The sequence below is a fragment of the Pteropus medius genome, unplaced genomic scaffold, assembly GCF_902729225.1.
Source record: "Pteropus medius unplaced genomic scaffold, Ma_sr-lr_union100, whole genome shotgun sequence".
Lineage (NCBI taxonomy): Eukaryota > Metazoa > Chordata > Mammalia > Chiroptera > Pteropodidae > Pteropus > Pteropus medius.
In genome coordinates, this window is record NW_024351730.1 from 35,373,180 (window position 1) to 35,398,221 (window position 25,042).

Below are 25,042 nucleotides of genomic sequence, written 5' to 3' on the forward strand. Positions count from 1 at the left end.
ATGTTTATATAAAAGTAGAAGAAAGTCTGTTTCAGAAACCCATGATGATGGACTTTCACCACATAATATACAATGAATGTGTTATGACTCACTTTTCATAGATCTGTCCAGAAACAGATGACACCTCTCATTATCTTCTGATCCATTCTGTCTCCTACTTCGCCTCTGCCAGGTAATTCCTATTCCACACAACTATTAGTGGCCTTCTGAAATCATTAATTTAAAAGATAGTCACCAAGACTCAGTCTGAGAAGGAAATGGCTCATTTATGGATCCTTTCCTTGGTTTATGGATCCAGTACACCCTAGAGAGTACCACAAATCTTCATGATGTCTCAAGTGTTAACTTTAATGTTAGACTTTAATTTAGCTTGAAGATGTGTAGAACCTTCTGTACTCAAATAGCTCCCTCTGGGCTAAACATAAAAAGTTGGGATTAAAGCATGTTATTCCAATAAATATCAATCATAATTTATGTACAGTAACTTATTTTTGCATCTATATTTCCAGATTATACAATGTGAAAGAGGAGTTGATGTTTTTTCCCTAGAGTTTATTTGCAGCAATGTCCTAGTCTTACAAGATTGCTTAGATATCTAGACTTCCCCTGGGTTACCTTGCTATTTGTAATAGTGTAGCCATTAAGTTCATCAAGTAACCTTTTGTGACCACAAATAGCAGGAAGGCAATTATAAGTGCATGTCTGTCATTATAAATAATGTTTTCCTATTTATCCAAGTCATTATAATACTTTATTTTTATTTTATTATTCCAAGATTGGAAAATGTCATTAATAATAATGATCACCATACATGTGGTGATGAGGGGGAATTGACTATAAATTGAAATTCACAGTGTGTTTCACATGTGTTTTACTGTCCACTGGTTTCTGCTGAAGGTACTATTTGGCATAAATAATGACTCAGACACATTCCATATTTGGTTGTCGCTCATCAGGTTGATTTAATATTCCCTCCAAAAAAAGTCATTCTGAATATTTCATATATTAAGCAGAATTAAAAATCAAAGGGAAACACATGGTAAAGCATATTTTAATGCCATAAGTTCCATTAAAAATTATTAATTGCCTTGCCTACTTGACAAGAAATGAGGAAAGTTAAAGCAATATACAAATATATACATATATTTTTAAAGGAAGCCAAAGATAATTTTAATTTTTAATTTTTTAATTTTTTAAAATTTATCTTTCAATTACAATTGCCATACAAAATTATATTAGTTTCAGGTGTACAACATAGTGATTACACATTATAAAAAGATAATTTTTAAATTTAGAAGGGATATTGATAAATTCACTCCAAGTGCAAGACTATGAGGAGTTCTTAACAATATTTAAACCACAATTAATTTGATTTACTACTGTATAAACACCTACTGTTATTGAAGTTCATGCCCTTTTAACTTTCTCTGAAAATTTACGATTTATAAAAACTTCTGATCAGTGTTGGTGTTTTCAAATGTTAAAAATTTTCCATTAGTACTTATTTTGCTACTACTTATATTGGTTAAAAAGTATTACTATACCCATAGTAAACAAGTGATAAATAAAGCACCTGCTTTTAAGTATTTGGTCACCAAAATATATGTTAGATCTTATCAATTAATAATTTATAAAGACACCAAATTCTGTTTCATGTTTGATCTGTCTTCACGTATCTCTTGGAAAATGCCTTATTACAAAGATTCTTTAAAAGCATCTTTTAGGCACCACCTAAAGCCATGTAGTGAATGAAGAAAAAAAAAGTTTTTGTTTTAACAAACAGTGAAATAGTACCTGAACAAGGTTTCATAGAACCGGATGGGTTTTTTTCTTGTATCAGTGCTGATATATTCTGAAGCAAATTGGTTAGTTATCTTGATAAACTAATATTGTATGTCTGAAATGAATGCTGCAGTTATTTAACTTATTTATGATGATTTAATACATTTAGTGTTAGAGACTTAAAGTTTATGAAATATTATCTCTATGAATTTAGTATTATAATAAATATACAAAATTAAAGCCAGAAAATTGATTGAATCTACTTTTAATCATAAACTACAAACATTATTTAATATAAGCCATATAAACCAGAGAAATACATTAATTTTTAAATAAATTTGTAATGGGTTATAAGGATTATGAGGATAGGAACAACATCTGTTTTGTTTCTTACTATCTACTAGAACTTAGCATAATGCCTGATGCATAAAAGATCCTCAATAAATATCTTTGAATTATAAACACCTCCATATGATTAATAAATATATGATAAAACATTTTAATAAAGCAGCATCAGTTACATTTTTAGTGTTTTCAAGGCTATAATATTAAATAAATTATTTTTCTCAAACTATAGCTACATAAAGAAAGATATGATATATTAATTTCCCTCTCTTAATATTGTAAACTTACAAAATTTAAGGAGGGATTTTCTCCCTTCTCATGCCCGAATACGCAGTTAGGAGCTGAAAGTGTTCAAGACAGTCTTTTGAGATGTCTTTATATCTAGAATTTTAGATCTTTGATTATACCATTTTCTCCTAAATTGTTTTTTTTATCTTCTGCCTTTTACTTTTTCTGTGCTGCTCCCTGGTTCATCAATTTCTACTTATTCCTTCTACTCTGATCCGCTTCTTTATTAAATTCCATCTGTGATTCAATTTAGCCACCAGTTGTCAGTGATATGCCAGCCATTCTGTTATCATGTGAAATTACACTATTGTAATAAATACCTGATCTGAACTTCAAATGTACCCTCAATGCTACACATGACTTTTTAAAAAAATCTAATCATTTCCTCTCTTTTACTTTAGAGAATAATGTAAATTTACTCTTTCCTCGAAATTTCTACTGTTTCCTTTCTCATTCTTAATTATTGTGTTTCGAAATGTCTTCATTTTGCTTTCTCATTTAATGAACAGTTTAGCGAGATACGTAATTATTATGTTTTTGAAGAGAATTGTCCAGTCTCCTCCCTAGAAGCGGGCAGGATGATCTGCCTCTCAGTGGTAATTCTGTTCTGTAGGATCTTAGGTTTATAACTTTCTCTACTATTCTGTCAGTTCCCACTCCTGTATCTGCTTTCATTTTCTATTCTTCATCTTATATCGTTTCTTCTCTTTCTCTTTATTCTTGTAGGCTAACACCTTTTCTATATTCTTTGCAATCATTTTAGTAGGGATTGAGAGAGACAAAGTAAATGCATTTAGTCAATCCATCATGTTTAATAGAAAGAGCTTAGTTTTTAAAAATTACACTTTATTGTAATAATTCTTTCTCTACCATCCAAATATTATAGGATGCATTTGAGTAAACTGTTGAGCCAATGATAATATCCTATGTTTCTTGAACTTTATCTAATCTATAGCTTTTACTTCGACAGAACTCTTTAAATATTCTTTCATTTAATTTTCACAATGTAACATGAAGTAACATTTTTTTTTTTTCATTTATAAGATAACAAAACTGAAACTCTGATTGGTCTGCCTGGACTACTTGATTCAACAATTCAGGAGTTTCTTTGCCAAAATATTCAAAATATTCATTTCTTTGCCAAAATATTCAAAATATTCAGTGCTATCAGTTTATTTTATTTAATAATATTTTTACTACCAATAACAATAGCAATGTTGATATTCATTACCTTTATGTGAAGCTGTGTATTTTCAAAACATTTTTATTTAATATTTAACCAACTAGTAAGTACTGTGACATGGTAGAAAGGGGACTGATTTAGTTTGTCAAACATGAGTTACACTGTGTTTCTTTTTGCAAATAACATAATATCTGAGACTAAATACCCTCTCGCATTCGTGAATAAAAGAAAAAAAAATACTTAAAAGGCTTGTGAGAATTAAGAGTTAATATTGTGGGGTTATTGTGTTGGTTTTCTATTGCTTCCATAATAAATTACCACAAACTTAGTGTTTTAAAACAATACAATTTTATTTTAAGTCGAATTTCAACAGGGTCTCACTTGGCTAAAATGATAAGTGCCAGCTGGGCTGCTTTCTTTTCTGAGGGCACTAGGGAAGAATCTATTCCTTGCCTTTTCTAGCATCTAGAGGCCACCTACATTTTTTGACTTATGGTCCCCTTCCTCCATCTTCAAAGCCAGTAAATGCAAGTTGAGTCTTGTCATATTCATCACTTCGGCCCTATTTTTTGCCTCTTTTCCTGCATTTGAAAACTCGTGTAATTAGATAATCCAGGATAATCTCCCATCTCAAGGTCGGCTAATTACTAACTTTAATTGCACCTGCAAACTTCATTCTCTTTTGCCAGGTACCATAATATATTCACAAGTTCCAGGTATGAGGATATGAACACCTTTGGAGGTCCATTGTTCTCTCTTCTACAAGTATCTAGGAAAATTTCTGAAATGGATTATCAATGAATGAAATCTATTATTACTCATTGAACAAAATATTTATTAACTTCTACTTTCACATATATTAACTAGATTTCCACTAATTGTCTAATTCACAGGAACCCTGGAGGTAGGCAAGGCAGGAATTTCTCTAATTTTACACATATTTAATCCGATGGTACTACTGATAAGGGGATGCAAACCATAATCTTCTCTACGTGCTTTGAGTACTTATAAAAGTTATAATTATTCTGTTGTCTATGACTGTTTATTTACTACATGGAAAGGTAATTGACTAAAGTTTTTTCTTTAATCAAGAAAATAAATAGCATCGCTACACAAAATGATTTACAGTTTTAAAATATAAAACTAAATAAAAAATGGTACTGCTTATTTTCAATGTTAGGTCACAGAGAAGATTAAATTTTACACATGTGAAGTTACAAGTTCATCATTGTTCAAATTATCTTGTTGTAACAACAAAACAGATACTTAAATAGTATTTTCAAGGGCTTTGTTTACTTGTGTTTAATGCAGGCTTAGCGTGCCCACTAATATTCTTACCATAAACAGTCATTTTGAGCAATGCAGAGGTAACAGCTCTATCAAGTGTTTTCTTATCTAGCAATTTTTTTTTTTCCTATGGGAGCAATTATTCTACAAAGTGACAAAGTGGCAAGGGCAAAAATCTAGTTACGAAGGGCATAAAACTCACTTCTTTATTTCATAGTCAAGATTCTTGATCTCATTAATAGCCTGAAATTGCATGACAAGCTTTTCCATTTAGACAATTAACATATTAATCTACTTTATGTGGTATCCATCTGCTCATATATAATTTTTCAGAAAGACTATCCATACCTCCTTGCACTCATGTCTCATAGCTATTTTCAAAAGCAATATATAATTACTAGATGATATAAAATACTAATATACAGTACCTGGGGGGAGTTATTGGCTTTCAGAAATGAAAAATTTCAGGCAAATCTTTAAATTTTATCTCTAAAACTCAGATATTGAAGGATACTGTTAGAGTAATTCATTTTCCAACTCAGTTTATCTTGTACTTGGGCTTTTCATGTAATTTGGCAAATCAAAACTTTTTGTGGGGACTGGAGGGAATCTTCATTCATAGGGAAGGAAGACTTTCAAAAAAATAATGAGTAAAATTTTATATTAGTTCTATAAATTGAATTATTACACATGATTTTTCTTTTCTTCCCTTATGTCATTTACAGCAAAAATGCATACTTAATAGAGAAGATAAAAATGAAGGTCACAGCATTTTTTAAAATAATTTTTTATATAGAAAATAAAATCAGATTTATGCCTCTTAGACTTCCTATTTACTAGAATGAAAGGGAGGCTGAATCGTAATGTTTTTTAAAATATATAAATATATATACATACACACACACACGTACCTGCAATGGTACCACTGAATATTGTAAATGATATCACCTATGTAGTTAATGGACTAGTTCTGAAGCTGAACATCCTCAGGTCAATTCCAGGTTCTCATGCTTACTATGTAACCTCAGTAAAATTATTAACTTTTCCATACACTGGTTTACTTAAACATAAAATTTGAAGTGTTGTAAAGCAGAGAACTCACCTAAGCTTTGGTGGACACTGGCCAAGTGCCAGTCCTGAGGACATGCCATTTTTGAGAATGTGCAAACTATGAACATAGACCTTCACACAAAAAGTTAACAATTTCCTTTACATGGATCCTGAATAAACACTTCTCAACTCCTTCTGTTGCAAATTATATCAAAAATAGTTAAGAGCAAAAACATAGATATTTGCTTGAAACTATTTAAATTTCTGTTACTACATATAACACATTTTGGCCTCTATTAGTAAAAACTGTCCAAGTGAATTTATTTCCTTTGAAGATGAATTTGTTTTAAAAAAAGAAACTAAGATTTAAAGCAAGATAGCTCTCTTAATAGAATCCTTGGGGAAACGTGAGTTTTGCTTATGTTCTTTATTTGCAAAGTCTTAACTAGAAAGATCTTTTCATTTAAACTTTACCGAAAATAGCACTAACATATTTTAGAATTATTTTCTAACCTGTAAAAATCTACTTTAGTATCTTATTTAATAAATTGCATAATCTTCCATCTAGAAATGTTAATTCAAACAGCTGCGAAATATACAACAAAAATAGGTTAACAAATATATAGTAGCACAAATAATTTAATCTGTAATACTTTATTACATATATGTGAATTCCTTAGATTCCCTTAAAAATTTGAGGAGGAAGAATTTACTGAATCTGGATTTCTGTATTAGTTGATGTGGCACAACATTGGTAAAATATGTGTTCCATGGGACTGTAACTGCTACTCCACGTGATTAGGACAACAATAAAAACACATAATGGCTGTGTAAACACTTTATAAACCATCGAATGCTAAGTAATATTAAAATAACCATTATTTAGCAATCGAATAAGATCAATATACAACTAAACACAAGTTTAAACACGGGAGAACCTTTCTATCAGATGTGTCAGGTGAACTTTAATACCAGGATTTTCTCTCATTTCTTTCTCTTAGTTATGGACCACATCAAATAACTATAAATCAAATTTGACAATAGGCTGTAGGAAACATGCATATTTAAAGAAGCTCTTTCAGGTATTATTATGTTGATGATAATGTTCACACTTTAAGACATCAAGAGTGAAGTGGAAAATTAATCCAATTATCTGGTTAATTCATGCTTGAGAAAAATTACAACTTTTGGCATAGACTATGAAAGATTGACTAATAAATATTACAAACTTACTGCTTTTATCTATTGAGAAATTACTCAGATTGATATGCTAATCAGTAATCTTCTGAAAAACCATTAATAGCATTTTTCAGTTCTCAAAAAATTGTTTGTATTATCTGTATTGAATTTATTTTTCATTGTGGTTTGTAGGTCTGATTTTTTCTTATTGTGCTTCACATTAACCCTATCTCTACACCTTTTCCATTCAGTGTCTTTGAGTCAGTTTATTATTTTATATTCTTTTTACAGTTTTTCGGATTCACGGATGATGAGTACTTCTGTGAATTCTGTATATGCTCAAAAATACTTTTTGTAGATATTAAGAAGAGGAAAAACATACTTTCTGTCAAATGTGCTAAAATGTTAATCCATATTTTAGTGATGACTGAACCTTTAAATAATTTTTTTGCAGACAAATATCCTGAGTATTGATTTTCAGCCAAGCTTGTCTCTATCTCAAAGGTCACAATTCTCAAATGAGAACACCTTTTTATGTGTTTTTCTAGCATATCTGTTTTTAGTTTCAGCTAAATACAAGAGGTTAAAAATCAAACACAGATGAAAATATTATTTTTTGCAAATATTAAAGGAGAGTCTTAAAAATGTTAAATAAAAATATTTTAAGAATAAAATAAAATCCTTTTTTTTGAAATGCATAGCAATTTACTTTCATTTAGAATATATTTTCATCACTAATGACCAATAATATAGGAGATATAATTTAAGAGGAAAAATATTATCAAGATTATAATTATGCCAGTTAAGCCAAATGTCACTGTGATATGCAGAATTCTAAGATGGTCTCTAAGATCCTCACCTCCTAGTGCAAATACCGTAAATTGTCCCCTAGGACTAAACATGATGGCTTTCCCTCCCATGATTAAGTTAAGTCACAAGGCAAAAGGGATTTTGTATATGTGATGTCCTAAATCAGTGACCTTAAAATAGGACAGTTATCCATGTTTGCCTGATCTAATCATGGGATACTTTTAAGTCCTGGCGTAGAAGTCAGGGAAGGGTGAACTCAGAGATTCCAAACATGACCTTTTTGCTGGCATGAGGAAGAGGGGCTTATGGCAGAGAATGAGGGTTGCTTCTAGTTACTGATTTTCAGTTGAGACACAGCAAAGAAATAAGGACTTTAGTTACTTCATCCTCAAGGAACTTAACTCTTATGAGATTGGGAATGCTTGGCAGTGAATTTTTCCCCAGAAACTCAAGATGAGAACCAACGTAGTTCATACTTTGATTTCTGCTTGGTGATAACTCTGGGCAGAACTCAACTATTGTATGACAGACTTCTGACCAAGAGAATTGTTAGCTTAAAAATGGGTGTCGTTTTAAGGCATTAAATTTGTGCTAATTTGTTTTGCAACAATAGAAAGCTAAAACGTTACGGTAGATTTATCCAAGGAAATATGCCATGTAACACAGTATTTAATAACATATTCTTAGTATAAAATTTTTAAATGATCCAGTTAATTGAAACTATGCCCAAAATAATATATGAAACTATGAAGTATGTACTTAGCCATATTTTAGGTTGATTTTTATAAAAACTGTAAAACATTGTAAACAGATTCTTCAGACTAAGATAAATTCCTCTATGTACATTCAAACTCCTAATAATTTATTTAACATTATAATTGAACCTCGATTAAACTATAAATTACTTTTGTAAATGCAGAGAATGGCTGCCTTGATGTTAAAAAAAAAAACAAAAAACAAATGACAAGAAAGGCTTTTAAAACATGTTTGTTTCTCTAATTGCTTACATGAAAATGAATGTTTCTACGTATTTTAAAATGCTTTCTTATTCTTGTAAATCTAATTAATGTTATATTAAGAGTAACCATTAATTATTCTATTACTTGAATTTTAAGAAGTGTATTTCAACATAAATTACCAACATAGAAATATGTAACAATATTAATGACTTTTCTTCCATTTCATGCTGACTAATAAAGCACAGACATGTTTCAAAAATAGTCATTAAAGTAACATAAGGCTGTTTGACCAAAGTGTTAGTGGCAAAGCAATGTTTATCAACTCTATTCCTATAGTTACATACATCCCAGTAATATATTAATTCTAACTGAAATTCTGATTATTAATATTAATGATAAAAATAACTATTATGTATTTTGGGTTTACTGTGTGTCAGACACTATGCGTAATGTATTGTCTCACTTAAATTTCACAAAAACATTACAGGGTTCATTATTTTCTCTTATTATCTCATTTTACGAATGAAAAAAATATATATACAACTCACTGAAAGTTATGTCCATTTAGATGTCCCAGTGCATCTGAAACTTAACTATTCAGAAAATAAATGTTGGTAAAAAATAATTTAAAACACAGTTTTATTCCACTTTGCTAAGATATAATTTGCAAATAGTTGAAAACTTGACCCTGATATAAATATTAAATGAACAAAGTCAATTATTTTATTCCATTGAGATAATAGGAAGATGCTAAAACTCGTTTAAAGAATTTGAAGAAATGAGAGTTATGTAGTCAATCAGGGAATACTGAAACAAATTTCCTAGTAGATGCAAAATTACTTACTGTCCTACAGGACAATAAACTATAATGCCTGGAGTTATTCTTTTTACCAGACAGAAATCAATCACATCTATAATGGACAATATTCATTTAGATTGTTATAGGTAGGAAAAGTTTACATTGCTTTTAGACAAGAATCACTTGCATTGCTAACATTTTTTTTCAAAAGTTAATTATATAAATTGTTTATGTGTAAATTTTATGGAATCAGAAGTCTTTTTCTGGAAACTTTCCAGGAACCTTATTGATATTGCTGGTACAGCATAATTTAAATAATTTAAAACACAGTTTTATTCTACTTTGCTAAGATATAATTTGAAATAGTCGAAAACTTGACCCTGATATAAATATTAAATGAATATTTAATATTTATATAATATTTAATATTCGGTGCCGTGGTAGGCAGAATAATGCCCTGTCCCCCGCCCCCAAGATATCCACACTCTAATCCCCGTAATCTGTGAATATGTTTCCATACATGGCAAAAGGTGCTTTGCAGATGTGATTAAGTTAAGGATCTTGAGATAGGGAGATTATTTTGGATTATCTGGTTGGGCCCAGGGCAATCACAGGATTCCTAAAAGTGGATTGAGGAGACAGAAAAAAAGTCGGTGGCACAATGAAGCAGTTGTGAATAAGACTCAACACTTGAGTGGTTGTCTCCGAAAATGGAAGGAGGCCATATGCCAAGGAATGCAGGTAGCTTCTGGAAGCTGGAAAGGCAAGGGAAGGGATTCTTCCCTATAACTGCCAGAAAAGAACACAGCGCTGCCAAACTTGTTGATTTAGCCTGAGACCCATGTCAGACTTCTGACCTACAGAACCACAAAATAAAGTTTGCGTAGTTTTAAGGCACTAAATTTGTGGTAATTTGTTAATAGAAGCCATTAAAAACTAATACAAATGACTAATATAGACTACATGCTCAATTAATATCTGTTGAAAGAACACATTATTTAATGGTTGAATAAACACAACTTGTTTAGGATATATAGCTATTAAGTAATGGATCTTAGGTCAAGACTTCTCTGTCTCCTCCCACAACCCATGTTTCTTGTGTGGTCACAGTAGTATTCTTTAAATTATTTTCTGAGACTTTTTCCTGAAAAATAACATTTAAAAATGTGTAGAAAACCATAGATTCTTAAGCATTAATCTAATAAGCGAATGGTTTGTAGTCAATATTATTGTTTTTTTAATAAAATGGAAAAATTATTAATATTTGGAATATTTTTTGATTATAGATTTTCTTTTTATTACTACAAAGAAATATAATGATGCTGAGATTGACAGTATTACTTTCTCATAATGCATCTATTTTCTGTATTTTCATAGATAAATTCTAATTATTGCATCAGAAAACTTTATTTGTTATTTTTCAGACTTTGAAATAGAATTCCAAAGCTGAGAACTTAAGTATTAAAGACTTGTCCTTTAGATAATTTTCTACTTTGAACAGAATTTTTGTTTTTCAGTTTGACACCCTTCAATGTGGAACAAGATAGCAAAGATTTTAAAGGAAATGTAAAAGTTATACATGTTTTCATAGTTGCCTTTCAATAAAACCATGGTCTATAATTTTATACCCAAATGTAGGTGTTCTAGAATATCAGATTTTGAAACTAGTGAGTATTTAAAAAGAAATAAATTGGCTCTTCTTTTCTCCATGTAAGATTTAAGATTTAAATTGTTTTAGAAGATACTTGTTAATAATAATTAACTAAATGCTAATAAAACATGGTGTGATTGGCAAATCATCAAAAATTTTATAAAAAAGAAAAATTACAAATATTGAGATTTTTAATTCATTACTTCTTAAGACCTGTGAACACCAATTCTAGAAAATTCAAGGCAAGAAATTTATGAAGCTTGACTGAGGTTCATGGCTTTGTGAGATTGAACTTGGTTAATCGTTGAGCTAATTTGTACCACCAAATCACAGTGATTTTTTTTCCCATAGGATCTAAGTTCTTTAAAAGAAAGATTCATCCTATATTGTTAGTCTATTGGCTGATACATAGTAGATATTAAATACATGTTTGTAAAATAGATGAATGATATAGTATCTGAAAAGGAAACTCCAATTCTGCCAATCGTAGTAATTTTTTAGTAATAGTTTTTAATAAATTAAATTAACTAGATAGTTAGACCTTTAATGTGCACGTAGTCTACCTGTTATAAAAAATAAAGATCAATAAAGGATAACTATGTGCTATAACATTCACAAAATTTAATTATTTTATATAACTTTTCAATATATGTAGATATAAAATAAAGAAAAATAGTCATAAAGAAATATGATGCTTTTTTGAGCAGTACTAATAGTCAAACTTACAATGAGATGCTGGAGTCAATTGGACATACTGCATGACTCTCAGTAAGTAATAAATGACTGGTCCACAAATAAGTGGAATCAATAGCATGGTATTTTAATACAGTTGAACTAGAACATGGTCCCTACCCATGAAGTAGGTTATTCTCTAGTAAGGATTGGTAGAATAAGGCAAATATACCAGTAACTAAAATATAAGGAAAGTGTGCTAAAGAATAATAAATATACAGAGATATGGGAATCAAAGGGAGACTTTTTCAGTTGGATATACTTGGAAACCAGTTATTGTATTAGAATGAGAGTCAGAGTGGAAGTTAAGTCTGAAGGATTTGGGGGAATTTGTTGAGTAAGGATGGATAGATTATGGGGTTAGGGAGAATAATCCTACAGTAGTACTACTCCAGAAAAATGACTTACTTTTCTGCTTTAAAGCAAATTTCAAAGCCACCCAACAGAAATTAGCTCATTTTTTTTCCCCTTCATCACTTCAAAATGTTCTTTTATATTTTATATGCTTCTTTTTCACATTTTCATTGCATCCAAAATAAGATAAACCCTTACCTTGCTGAGAATAACCTATCTTGTTTTGGGTTTGTCTATTATATTCTTGCCTAATTACCTTCTTTAATCTTTTTCATCTTTAGTCTTTATTAATAACATTTATCTTTGGTCCAAACTCAACAACTTGGAATCATTTTTCTCTAATGACTCAGGTTTTCCAGTCCAAGTAATTTTGATTCACTCCTTATAGTGGTTCTCATATTTATCCATTTATATCCATTCACACTACTACTGCCTAATGCCAGGCCCTTTTTAACTCATATCTGGACTAGTACAATGACCTCCTAACTGGTATCCTTACTTTAAATTTCTACTCCCTTTTATGCATCTAAATTACTCATCTTAGAACATATCTTCATTTGTATTGCTTCTTTAAGTGCAACTTCTAATAGCTTCCTAATGGAGTATTACCATTTAATTGCGCCAGAATTTTTTAAATTTTGATTGTTTTATTTCTTACATAGGATTGCACAGTGAATTTTTACATTGAAAAAAGAAAAAAACTCATTTCATTACATTTATTACATATATTGTCATAGATTAGTTCCATTTCAAACAAGAAGGAGAGAAATATTTTGAGGAGGGGAAGTTAATTGCTGATAAAGTGTAATGAGTTCAGGAGTTTTAAGAAAGTAAGTGTGTGTGTGTGTATTTGTGTGTGTGTGTGTGTGTTCAGTTTAACTCCAATGACAGTCAAACTATGTAAGCAGGCAGACAACACAAGTATAAGAGGAACATTTAAATGTTAACTATTCTGTGTCAAAAAAAATAAATATTAGAAGCAACTGTACACATCAAAAAGAATTATTAACAGTTTATTAAGAGCTTTAAATGTCTACAAAAATATAGCAATACAGTGGACTTCAACAAATCTTAATCTTTTAGTTTCTAAACTGGCTGTTGATAAAGTCTGCACACCTATTACCTGCAAGATCTCCTGCAATCTCCTGGAAGGGACAAGCCAAAGAAAAGATCTATTTCTTGGGAGTTATGGTTAATAAGACCAGTTCTGTAATCTGGAGTATATGGAAGTCACTGTGATTTAAAAAAAACAACAGACCCCACAAAACCTAAATCAACAGTTTATAAATGGACCAAGAGAAAGGTGTGATAAACATTATTTGAAATGTTGCCCTTTGGATGCAATATATGCTCTTATAAATCACAGAGAAACATGAAATTTTGTAAAGCAAAGTTCTGCATGACTGCAAACCAATATATATCTTTTTTTATTATACTATTAAATTATATCTATTATTTCATGCAAAATCACACATTTTACAGAACAGTTTTGCAATCCGTTTTTTCTCTAGATGTCGATTACCAGTCTTCAGGGTTTAGAGTAAAGTGCTATGTTCTTATTTAAATCTCTTTGCTAGCCACAAATAGAAATGCGATTGCCCTCTTCCATACTCTTAAAAGTAATAGCTTTGAATCACTGTAATTATTCTTGGCCAAAACTGTCACTAGCATTTTAGCTGACCTCCTTATATCGTAATATCTAAAGGACAAAGATTACAATATTTGCATGTATTCACACTATTAAAATAGCGCCTTACACACTGTAGGTACTCAATAAAATATTAATTCAAGGGTTTAGTTTGTCTTAACTACACGTTTTGAGTATTCTTGCATTTGGCTCAACGTTTCTTTTTTTTTTATTATGTTTTGAAAATTTGAAGACATCGTAAGCATTGCTATGCAAATTTTTTTTTCCTCTTCTTAAGCTTTAGATTTACTAGATTGAAAAAGAGTTTCATATACCAAGGACATGTTAGTGATACTAAAGCATTATCTAAACTATGGCAATTATTTTATTTGGAGCCTTGAATTTAACAATATACAAAAATCTAAAGAAAAAAGAAGAACCAATATAGCAGAAATTGGACATTTTTTTTTAAATTCAAAAGATGTTTAAATATATCACATCATGATGGAGATTATAATATTGATCTATCCTTGCATTAATTAATCTGTTGCTACTTCATGAGATCATATAAAGCCTGGACACGCTTCTGCCATTATTTATCAAATATCCAGTAATGACAAGCTGAAAAGATATATAATTACTCAACATTCTTCATTTTTATAAGATATTATATAGCCCATTTCAGAGTATTCAAAAAAATATTATTACACATTAGATGAGAAAAGTTCCATCAAAATAAATGAGGTATGGTTAACAGAGTAGATTACTTGCTGTATTTTATATCTGTTTATATCTTTCTTATTTTGAAATATTTCGAGATTACTAAGATGGCTGCATTATGAATTAGCCAGATTGTATCATGTTACCTGTTGAAATTTCTTATATTGTAATTCTGTATTTATGAAGAAATCATCAAAGTCGAACTCACACAAAGTTGAACTCTTAATTGCAGGCTTGAAAGTTTGATTATATTATAAATATCATTAAATAGAAGCTCTTTTAATTCTACCAAAATCATTAATTCTGTTGTATTTTATCTGTTGTTGTGTATGTCCTTTAGGTGTCATATTCATATTACCTTTATTTACTCCTAAATTCTGCTACGATACTTCTCTGTGGTCCCAAAACAACAGATATTAGTTACTTTGAAACAAGATAATTTTTTCCTATTATATGTTCTTTATATTTCAATATCATAAATAAAGTATTTTTATAACTTATGGGATATACCTAAATTCTGATGGTGATTTAATCTTATCTGTAATGCTCTAGTGTTTTTAATCACTTACCAGAGAATTTATCACCAGACACATGTATTAAACATCTTATCCATAAGGTTATTCTACTGTTAAAAATTCTAAAAATAAACCTGACTGCATCCACTAGTTTTAATCATGCAATTTTTAATATGATAATGAGAATTTAGTTCATAGTGAAGTTTCAGAAGTGTAGAATATCTTGGTTGGGATTTGTCAGATGAAATTGAAACCTACAGTAGTTTTTATGGAAAGGCAAAGAAAATATCGTTGCCTCAAGCAGTCATTTTAACAGCTAAATTGTTTTATATTGAAAGTAAACTGGAAGTAAGAAACACTTAGGATTTGTAAATAATGAAAGACACCTAAAATATTTATATTACTTAAATCAACTAAGGCAAGATTGCATATATTTATAAAATTTTTATTCTAAGTACTAGAATATACCCCAGGTTAATTTATTATATATTTTAAATCTTTAGAATTAATTGGTCTCAGACAATTTGTATTCCTATTTTGGGTTTTTCAGACATCAATAAAATAATTAATTTCACCAAGGAGTAAAATATGTATAAATATATATTGGCTTTAAGAATATAAAATGATTGTGAAGTCAAGTCTTTTCTTGATTCTGATCTCAATTAGTATTTTAAAATATTGTGAAGTGAGAGACTAATATACTTCAGTTTTTAGTATTAATACTTACAACTTTTCTTTGTGCTCTTTAACCAGACCTAGGAGTTTTCTCTTTGAATTGAAACATTCATGTCTCAAAAGTTAAGAAATAATAAGAAATCTGATATTTAATTCTTAATTAGAATATACTGGGAAGGGCATATCTTCCATGGGGGCTACCTTGCAGATTTCATAAGGAAAGAGAGAAAAACCTTCTAAATAGTCATATAGGTAGTCTAATGCTTCACAAATTTAATGTCTATGCACATCGCGGGGGAGTTTAGTAAAGCACTGATTGGTTCTTGAGCCCCACTGCTAGGGGCTCTGCTTCAGTACGTGGGGTCTGAGCATTTGTATTTCTAATATACTCTCAGGCGATGCCAATGCTGATGGTCTGTGGAGCATGCTTTGAATAACACATATGTAAACCCACATTGGAAAACAAAGCTATTTCCCATTTTTAAAGTCAAATTACAAATTAGTAGAAAGTAAATTAAAATACATTAAAAATGAAATCAAATTTATAAATTAAAATTTAAAAGTTAAAAGCAAATTAATATATATGTATACGCATTTATGTTAATTATACACAGTAAGGAAATTTTATTCAATTGATAAAGTTATTAAATATTTTGAGTTTATTCATAATTTTCATTATGGTGAACTAAATATAAAGGATTTAGATGTTCTAGATAATGATTTAAAGTTTATGACAAATACCAACAGTTATATATATATTTTAAATTTATTGTTTAAAGCTATATTTCTATATTGATGATATATAGCTGTAAAACATATCCTGATCATGAGTCTACTTGATTTTTCCTAGGACAGTTTAAAGGTCAGTTCAATAACTAGTTTAGGTACAGAATTTACTGCTTATAAAAGTTCCTAGTAACAGTCAGGTACAATCAAATTGAAGAAACAAGAGAAAGGGATTCAATGCTCCCATTGCTGATAAGAGTGAGAATATATCCCCATAAAAATAGTTGCTAAAGCACATGTTTTTCTTTACAAAAAGAGACAGACTCGAAAGCATAAATAATGTATATGCTATATTAAATGATTAAAATCTTTCATAAGATCATTTCAAATAAAGTAGCAATTTAGAAGAGACCATAATTTTAAGAAATTTCCAGAATATAGAAGTAAGAGAATTTATGATAAATGACAGGCTGAAATATTGAATAAGAGACCTCAGATATCATCAAGGAAAGACAAATAAAGAAATAATTTTCTATAAGGCATTTAAAAATTTATAATTAAAAAGTTTTAAGTATTTTTATGACTTACTCTTAATCATTGTCATTTATATGACTAGTTAGTATAGACCTAAAGGTTCATTTTCTTAAATTACTAATTTCAAATACAGGAATTTTATAAAATATAATGTCTATTTCTATGGACGTGTAAATTCTATCTTCTGATTGGTTTGTTAACAAATAAACTCATGGACTTTGTAAAGTTGAAATTAAGATTCACAGGACTCCAAATGAGCTGTAAAAAAATATACCTACAATAGGAAAAACAAAAGTGAAGTTGAATTAAATGTTTATCTATTCTGCCTGATTCATGCCTCTTTAATCATTCTGAACTTAAGTGAATATTATGACTTCCCAGCTGAACTTGTGTTATTTTATAATTATATTCACCATGTATTTTAATTTCTTGGAGGCTATATGTAACATTTATGCAGCTTTATTAAGAAGTAACTGGCATACAACAAATTGCATATATTTAAAATATACAGTTTGTTAAGTTTTAACATAGGCACACATCCATGATACCATCACCAAGATTGAGATAATAAACATAATCATCATCACCCAGAATCTTCTTGTCTCTTTGTAATATCCACTTCCAGTCCCATCTTCCACAGCCCCAAAGAACTGCTAATGTGCTTTATGTCGCTATACGTTAGTTTGCATTTCTTAGAACTTTATGTAAATGGAAACATACAGTACTTACTTTTTGTTGTCTGGCTTCTTTTTTTCAACATAATTATTTTGACATTTGTGCTACAGTGTGTTTCAGTAGTTCATTCATTATAATTTTTTATTAGTGTTCCATTGTATAGATAAATACCTACGACTGAAATCATATGGTAGGCTCAGGTTTAAATATTCAAGAAACTGTCAGCTATTTTTCAAAGTTGTTGTACCATTTTACATTCCCACCAGGAGTATATGAGATTTCATAGCCAACAGTTGATACAGTCAGCCTTTTTAATTTTAGCCTATCTAGTCAATGTATAGATACTTCTTTTTTCTTTTCTTTTCTCTTTTTTTTAGGTTACGCAACCCATGGTTGACCTCACAGATGGCAAGGACCTTGTCAGCTTACAACGCCTTATTTTTTTTTTATTTTTTATGCCTACAGCATCCGGTCTTCCTAGGTGGTCTCCCATCCAAGTACTAACCAGGCCCTACCCTGCTTAGCTTCCGAGTTCAGATGGGATCGGGCTTGTTCAGGGTGGCATGGCCATAGACTTCTTTGTTGTTTTAATTTGCATTTTCCTACTCCTGTTGAACATCTTTTTCTGAGCTTATTTGTCATCTGCATATCTTCTTTGGTGGAGTGTCTATTTAAATATTTTGCCCATTTTTAGAAAATATTTTTATTGAGATGTTAAAGTTCTTTATGTATTCTAGGTACATGTAATTAATTAGATATATGCTTTACAAATATTTTTTTTCTAGTTTGTAGAGTTTTCATTCTCTCAGCAGTATCTTTTTGAAGAAAAATTTTTATTTTTTATAAACTCCAATTAAATTTTTCTAATTGAGAATTGAGATTGATTGAGATTTTGTTGTCGTCTCTAAGAAATATTTTCTTAGCCCAGTGCCAGTGAAAAGGAATTTTCCACTCAAATGGTAACATTGTAATCTATAGACATGCTTGCTGCATAGGGTAAAGTGACGGGTGACCTTGAGATCAACTGAAGACTCACCCTCCTCCCCTTTACTTGTTCTGTATAAATAACAGATGTATCACCTTTGCTTGTTAAGCCCTATAAAAGTAAGTTTAGCCCTGAGCTCGAGGCCCAGATCTTCAAAGCGCTAGCTCTTCTGGGACCACTGGCGTGATAAACCTGAGTTCTGCAACTTTCAGTGCTGCTTGGTTTCTCGCTGGTCTTGTTTCTACAACACCAGCAAGGTTTCCTCTTTAAAGTGTTATAATGTTAGCCTTTACAGTCATATCTTTGATTCTTTTTCAATTAATTTTTGTATATAGTGTGAGGTATGGTATCAAGTCCATGTGTGACATTATTGTTATTGTCATAGTGTGTGTGTGATGTGTGTATTATATATAATATGGATGTATATAAATATCCATATGAACATATGGATATTTGGTTGTTCCACAACCACCTGTTGAGAGACCATTCTTTCTTCAATGAATTACCTTTGCACCTTTTTCTAAAACCAGTTTTTATATATTTGTGGGTCTATTTATGGACTCTGTATTTTATCCTATTGACTTATTTGCTTGTTTTTATGCCAAAAGCACATTGATTACATTTAATTATAGATGAATTTGGTATGAATTGTTATTTTCATAATATAAAGTCTTTCTATCCATAAACATAGTATATCCATTTAAGTCTTTTTTATCTCAGCAATGCGGGTATTTCACATTTTCATCAGATTTATCACTAAGCATTTCATATTTTTATTGCTATTGTAAATGACATTATTTTATTTCAAGCTCTGATTGTCACCAATATAGAGAACATGATTTCTTGTATCCTGCAACCTCTCTAAAATCACTTATTCTAGTAATTTCAGATATTCTAACACACAATTATGTCATATGTAAATAAAAGTTTTAATTCTTTCTTTCCAATATGGATGCCTTTTATATTTTATTCTTGCCTAATTCATAGGCTAGAAACCACCATACTGTGATGAACGATCTTAGTAAGAGCAGACATCTCAGTTTTGTTCCTAATCTTCGTGGAAAAGTATTGTCTTTTACCATTAAGTATGATGTTAGCTGTATATTTTTCAGTAGATACCCTTTATCAGGTTGTGAAGTTCCTTTATGTGAGTGATTTGCTGAGAGTTTTAATCAAGAATGAATGTTGGAATATGACAAATGCATTTTCTACCTGCCTCTCTCTATTTCTGTTTCTCTCTCTCTGTCTCTTTGTCTCTGAATCTCTTTCTCTCTCACCCCCTCCCCTTTTCCACTTCCAGCTAAAGATTTATCAATTGCATTAATTCTGTCAAAGAACCAACTTTATTTACATTTACTTTGTCTCCTTGTTCTCTGCTACCTATTACATTTATTCCTAGTCTCATCTACATTATTTCTTTTCTTTTACTTACATTATGTTTCATTTGCTCTCCTTTCTCTAGTGATATAAGATTGAAACTAGATGTGTTTCTTTAGGACCTTTCTTTTTTTCTAATATAGGTGTTTAGTGCTCTCAATTTTGCCTTGTGTTGTTTTTGAAAAATCCAACAAATTTTTATATGTTATATTTTTATTTTCATGCAGTTAAAATATTTTCCTAATTTCTCTTTTATTTTTTTATTGGGCTGATAGGTTATTTTAAACTGTTATTTATTTTCCAAACATTTTGGACTTTGCTGTTACCAGTTTCTATTTTAACTATATTTGGTCAAAGAGCATATTTTCTATGACAAAGTTTTTAAATTTAATAAAATTTGTTTTATAGTGCTGAATATAGTCTCTCAGTTAATGTTCCATGTGAACTTGAAAAGAATGAATATTTTTCTATTATTGGATGGAGTGGTCTATAAATTTCCAGTGGGCCAAGTTGGTTGATTGTGTTGTTTCACTCTTCTACATTCTTATTGGATTTATGTCTACTTATTCTATCAGTATTGAGTATTGAGTATCTTTGACTATATTATAGCTTTTTATTATCAGTTTTTGCTTTATGTATTTTGAAGTTCTTTTAATAGGTATAAAAACATTTGAGATTTTTCTGTTTCTTGAATCAATGATCCCTTTCTGAATATGAAATAACCTTTTTATACATGGTAATTTTATGTTCTGTCAAGTCTATTTTGACTAGTATTAATATCGCTTTTCCTACTTTCTTTTGATTAGTATTTGCATGGTATATATTCTTTCATCATTTTATTTTTAATCAATTTATACCTTTATATTTAAAATTATTTTTCTTTTTTAAGCAGTACATAGTTAGGTCTTGCAGCTTGATCCAATTTGACAATATCTGCATTTTAACTGGGGTATCTCAGCTTCCCAATTTCTATCTTGTATATCAATCTTATTAATTTTAAATATGCATGGTATTCCAGTATATTGCCAAGTGGCCAAATAGTTTCAAAACAGCAAACAAGTACTAGGCCAGCTTGCTATATTTTATGGCTTTGGTAGATAGGAAACAAGGAGCCCAGGTGGATCTAGACAGTTTATTACTCACAGCAGAACAAACAGCATGACATTCATGTTCACGGTGGTTCCTCTGGAACCCCCATGTCCCACAGAGGCAATATAGAGAGTCCAGATAATATATGCACATAGGATTCTTTGTCCCAGAGAAGGAACATCTCTAATTTTATGAGGGAAGTGCTAACAAACCTGCCCAACCTTTGCCCCACAGGGAAATATCATCTCTATTACCCTGGTCAGAACGAGAATAATAGCTTATCTTACTGTTTCACAGCCCAAATCTCATTCAAGTGATTTTCACTGGCACAATCTGCTGGCTCTTCCCCTGTATTAGAGGAGAGAGTGTGGATGAAAGGTGATGTTGAATTGACAACAAATATTCATCAAAATATGAATGTAAATTCTAATAGTTTTTCTCTTACAAACTGTATCTAGTAAATAAATCTGTACATATACCTTTTGGCATATGTGAAAGGATTTCCATTGGCTTTATTCCTAGAAATGGAATGGCTCACAGTGTGTGCCTATCTCACATTTGGATAGATAATACTAAATTACTCTCCAAAGCACTTGCTTTCCAGGGAGTAACCACAGGAGAATGGAGGAAGGAAAAGCTTGTTTGCAGATAATTTAGGAACAGAAGTTAGTACCCAGATCTCCACCCCCTAGACATTAACTCAGCGCCTTTGATTGGTGACTCCTTGAGGCAGTGAGAAGGAAGAAGAAAGTGTGCTGGCCCTCTGATACTTTATTATAAGACCTAATATCTAATATCAATCCCTTAACTACTGAGAAAGAAATAAGTAAAGGATTGACTATCTTCTCTGATAGGCATTATGCCATGGCTGTTTCAATTTAATTGTTAGTATAATTTTTTGATTAGGTATATTATTCTCATGATCCTCTCTGATGAGCTACTGAGCCTTAGCTTCCAAGTAACTTGTTGGAGACTATGCATTTAATAAATGGTAGGAATAAGATTCAAAAACAGCTGTGGAAGATTATAAAATCTGTGTTCTTTTTTCTGTTTGCCCCAGACATTTTCTTTCTCAATAAACATCCTTGAGCCTTATATTATTTTTTTTATGACTGTTTTACTCTCTTCCAGGCTGCCATATATGTTGGAAAGAACTCAGACTCTGGAGGTGCAAATATTTAAATTTAAATCAAAGTTTGAATCTCATTTTTACCAAATACTATCTGTGATTTTTGAGTGTTTCAATTAAATGCTCTCTGAACTTTAGTTCATATATTTATAAAATGGATATTATAATGCATACACGGCAAGTTCATTGTGAGAATTAGAGATAATACATACAAATGTACTTAGCATATTGTAGCAGCATTAATGTGTGTTCCTGTGAGCATGAGGGGAGAAAGGCAAGAATGTAGAGCTCAAGACTAGCACATGTTGAATATTGTGAAACTAGATACAAAAGTGTGCATCCTGCTGTAAATCATGTGTACAATAGTATAAATAGGGACTACTAACATTGATATTTCTAAATTTTCAAAGTTATGTATTAAATCTGATATATATCTCTTCACAAATCAAAATAAGCTGAGAAGGAAGACGGGCAAAATGTTCAAAAATAGGAAATATGGACTAGAATAGAATGTGTGTACAGGATTACAAGTCCAGTCTAAAATGTAATTCCATTTTTTTCTGCATCTTACTTGTGGTGTTCACATTATTATAAAATGTGTATCTTCTCATTGGTTGCTGAAAATGTAAATACAATTTTTTAAATATTCTAGACTTATTAGTTCCAGTATGTTTAAACTGGCTAAAAATTTTGATTTGAGGTTTGTGTATCTTTTCAAAGTATTTAGACAGTACCCATAATTTAGTTACTACAATATATATTAGCAATATATTTCTTGTTTCACAGCACTTATTTGAATGCAACAATAATTAACATATGCTAAATTTAATGTTAAATCACATTGATGCCTTTTTCTTCTGATAATCTTCTTGATTCTTAAGAGTCTTATAAAGGGGTACTATATTTTTTATATTATGTAAAACTTATTTGGTTATAATTTCTTTTTGCTCATAAAGTTGTCTCTGAAAGAAAGTAAGTATAACTTTTGGATGAATATTGAATAATTTTGAAAGTTTTAAATATAGAAGAGATAAATGTATACACATGAAATATATTATCCCTAAATTATGCCTTTATCTCTTCTTTGCCAGAGGTGATGTTCTACAGTTGTTATTATACTTACATTGAATAGATTTTGTATCTCACCTTTTCACTGTATGATTATGAACAAACTACTTTTAATATGTCTATAAATAACTTTCTATTACTCTTATTCTTAAAGTACTATGCATCATTTCATAGAAAATCAATGACATGGATATGCAGCAAAAAGGGGATAACAAAATCCTAATTTAATGGTTCATTTCCTGAAATTATTATGTCTCTCAGAGATAATAATGTTCAGTGGTGTATATACTATTTTGCTCTGAAGTAGTACTGGGGCATCTTAAGCTATGCGGGTTAATGTGACACTCAGATAGATAAACTGGGTCATAATATATAAATATTAGCACTGACATCAGATTCAGGCTGAGCTTTTGCATTTATACATCAAGTAGTTATCTTTCAAAAAAATATTGGTATAATAAATTTTGGCCTGAAGATATTTTTATGATTTTTCTGTTTATATGTGGTTGGCAAAATGAATGACTCCAATAAATCATAATAATCATTGCTAATGGAGAGGATCAGGGTAGGATTAATTCCAACCTTGTAGGAAGGGAAGATTTTACATATGATTTTAGTTATGCATTTAATTATGGGTGCTTCTGGTGTTCTGAAATGTACTACGTTTTAACCAAAAGGTTAGAATATCTAACACTATTTACTTGGTATCTAAAACGCAATGAAAACTGGTGGCTGTTTTGGACATTCATGTGTATTTTGACATATGCCTCAATATTTAATAGAATAAATCTTATCTGAGTGGTAAAATTCAGTTACTCTTAACTATGAAAAATTCAACAAAATCCGAGAAAGGAGTATTAGTATATTAGTTTGTTAGAGCTACTGTAACAAAGATACACAAAGTGGATCACTTAAATAACAAATTTATTGTCTCATGGTTCTGGACACTGGAAATCTGAGATCAAATGTTGTCGACAGGGCTGATTCCTTCTGAGGGCTGTGAGGAAGATTCTGGTCCATGCCTTTACCTTAGCTTCCAATTTGCTGGCAATCCTTGGTCATCCTTAGCCTATAGAAACATCACCTTGATCTCTGCCTTCAGCTTTATGTGGCATTCTCCCTCTATGCTGTTTGTGTCCAAATTTCCCTTATTTATAATAATACTAGTTATATTCAGGTAGGGCCTATCCTACTCCATCGTGACCTAATTTTAACATGTGTAACAGTCAGATTTCCAATACAGTCACATTTTGAGGTACTGGGGACTAGGACTTCAAAATATAAATTTTGGAGAGATATAATCAACCCATAACAAGAGTATTGAATACATATAACTCCCTTCTTAAACTCAGATCTTGAAATTCAGTTTGCCCTTTCCCTCACTCTGAACTAGATTTCAGTTCAAAACATGACATAATTTGAAGGGAAGATTACACTTAACACTTTCGAATTTTCAGGCATAAAATAATACTTAAGCACACTAAAGGTCAAGGTGGAGTCAAT

General features: G+C 30.5%; 1 protein-coding gene and 1 non-coding gene across 3 annotated transcripts in view; one reads left to right on the forward strand and one right to left on the reverse strand.

The window, feature by feature from the left end:
- The window catches only part of CCSER1 (coiled-coil serine rich protein 1), a 1,118,997-nt gene that overhangs the window by 349,017 nt on the left and 744,938 nt on the right, over positions 1–25,042 (forward strand). The window lies entirely within an intron of this gene.
- Positions 18,348–18,466, reverse strand: LOC120588694 (5S ribosomal RNA). The gene has a single exon (XR_005649280.1). It is a non-coding gene; the product is annotated as a 5S ribosomal RNA (ribosomal RNA).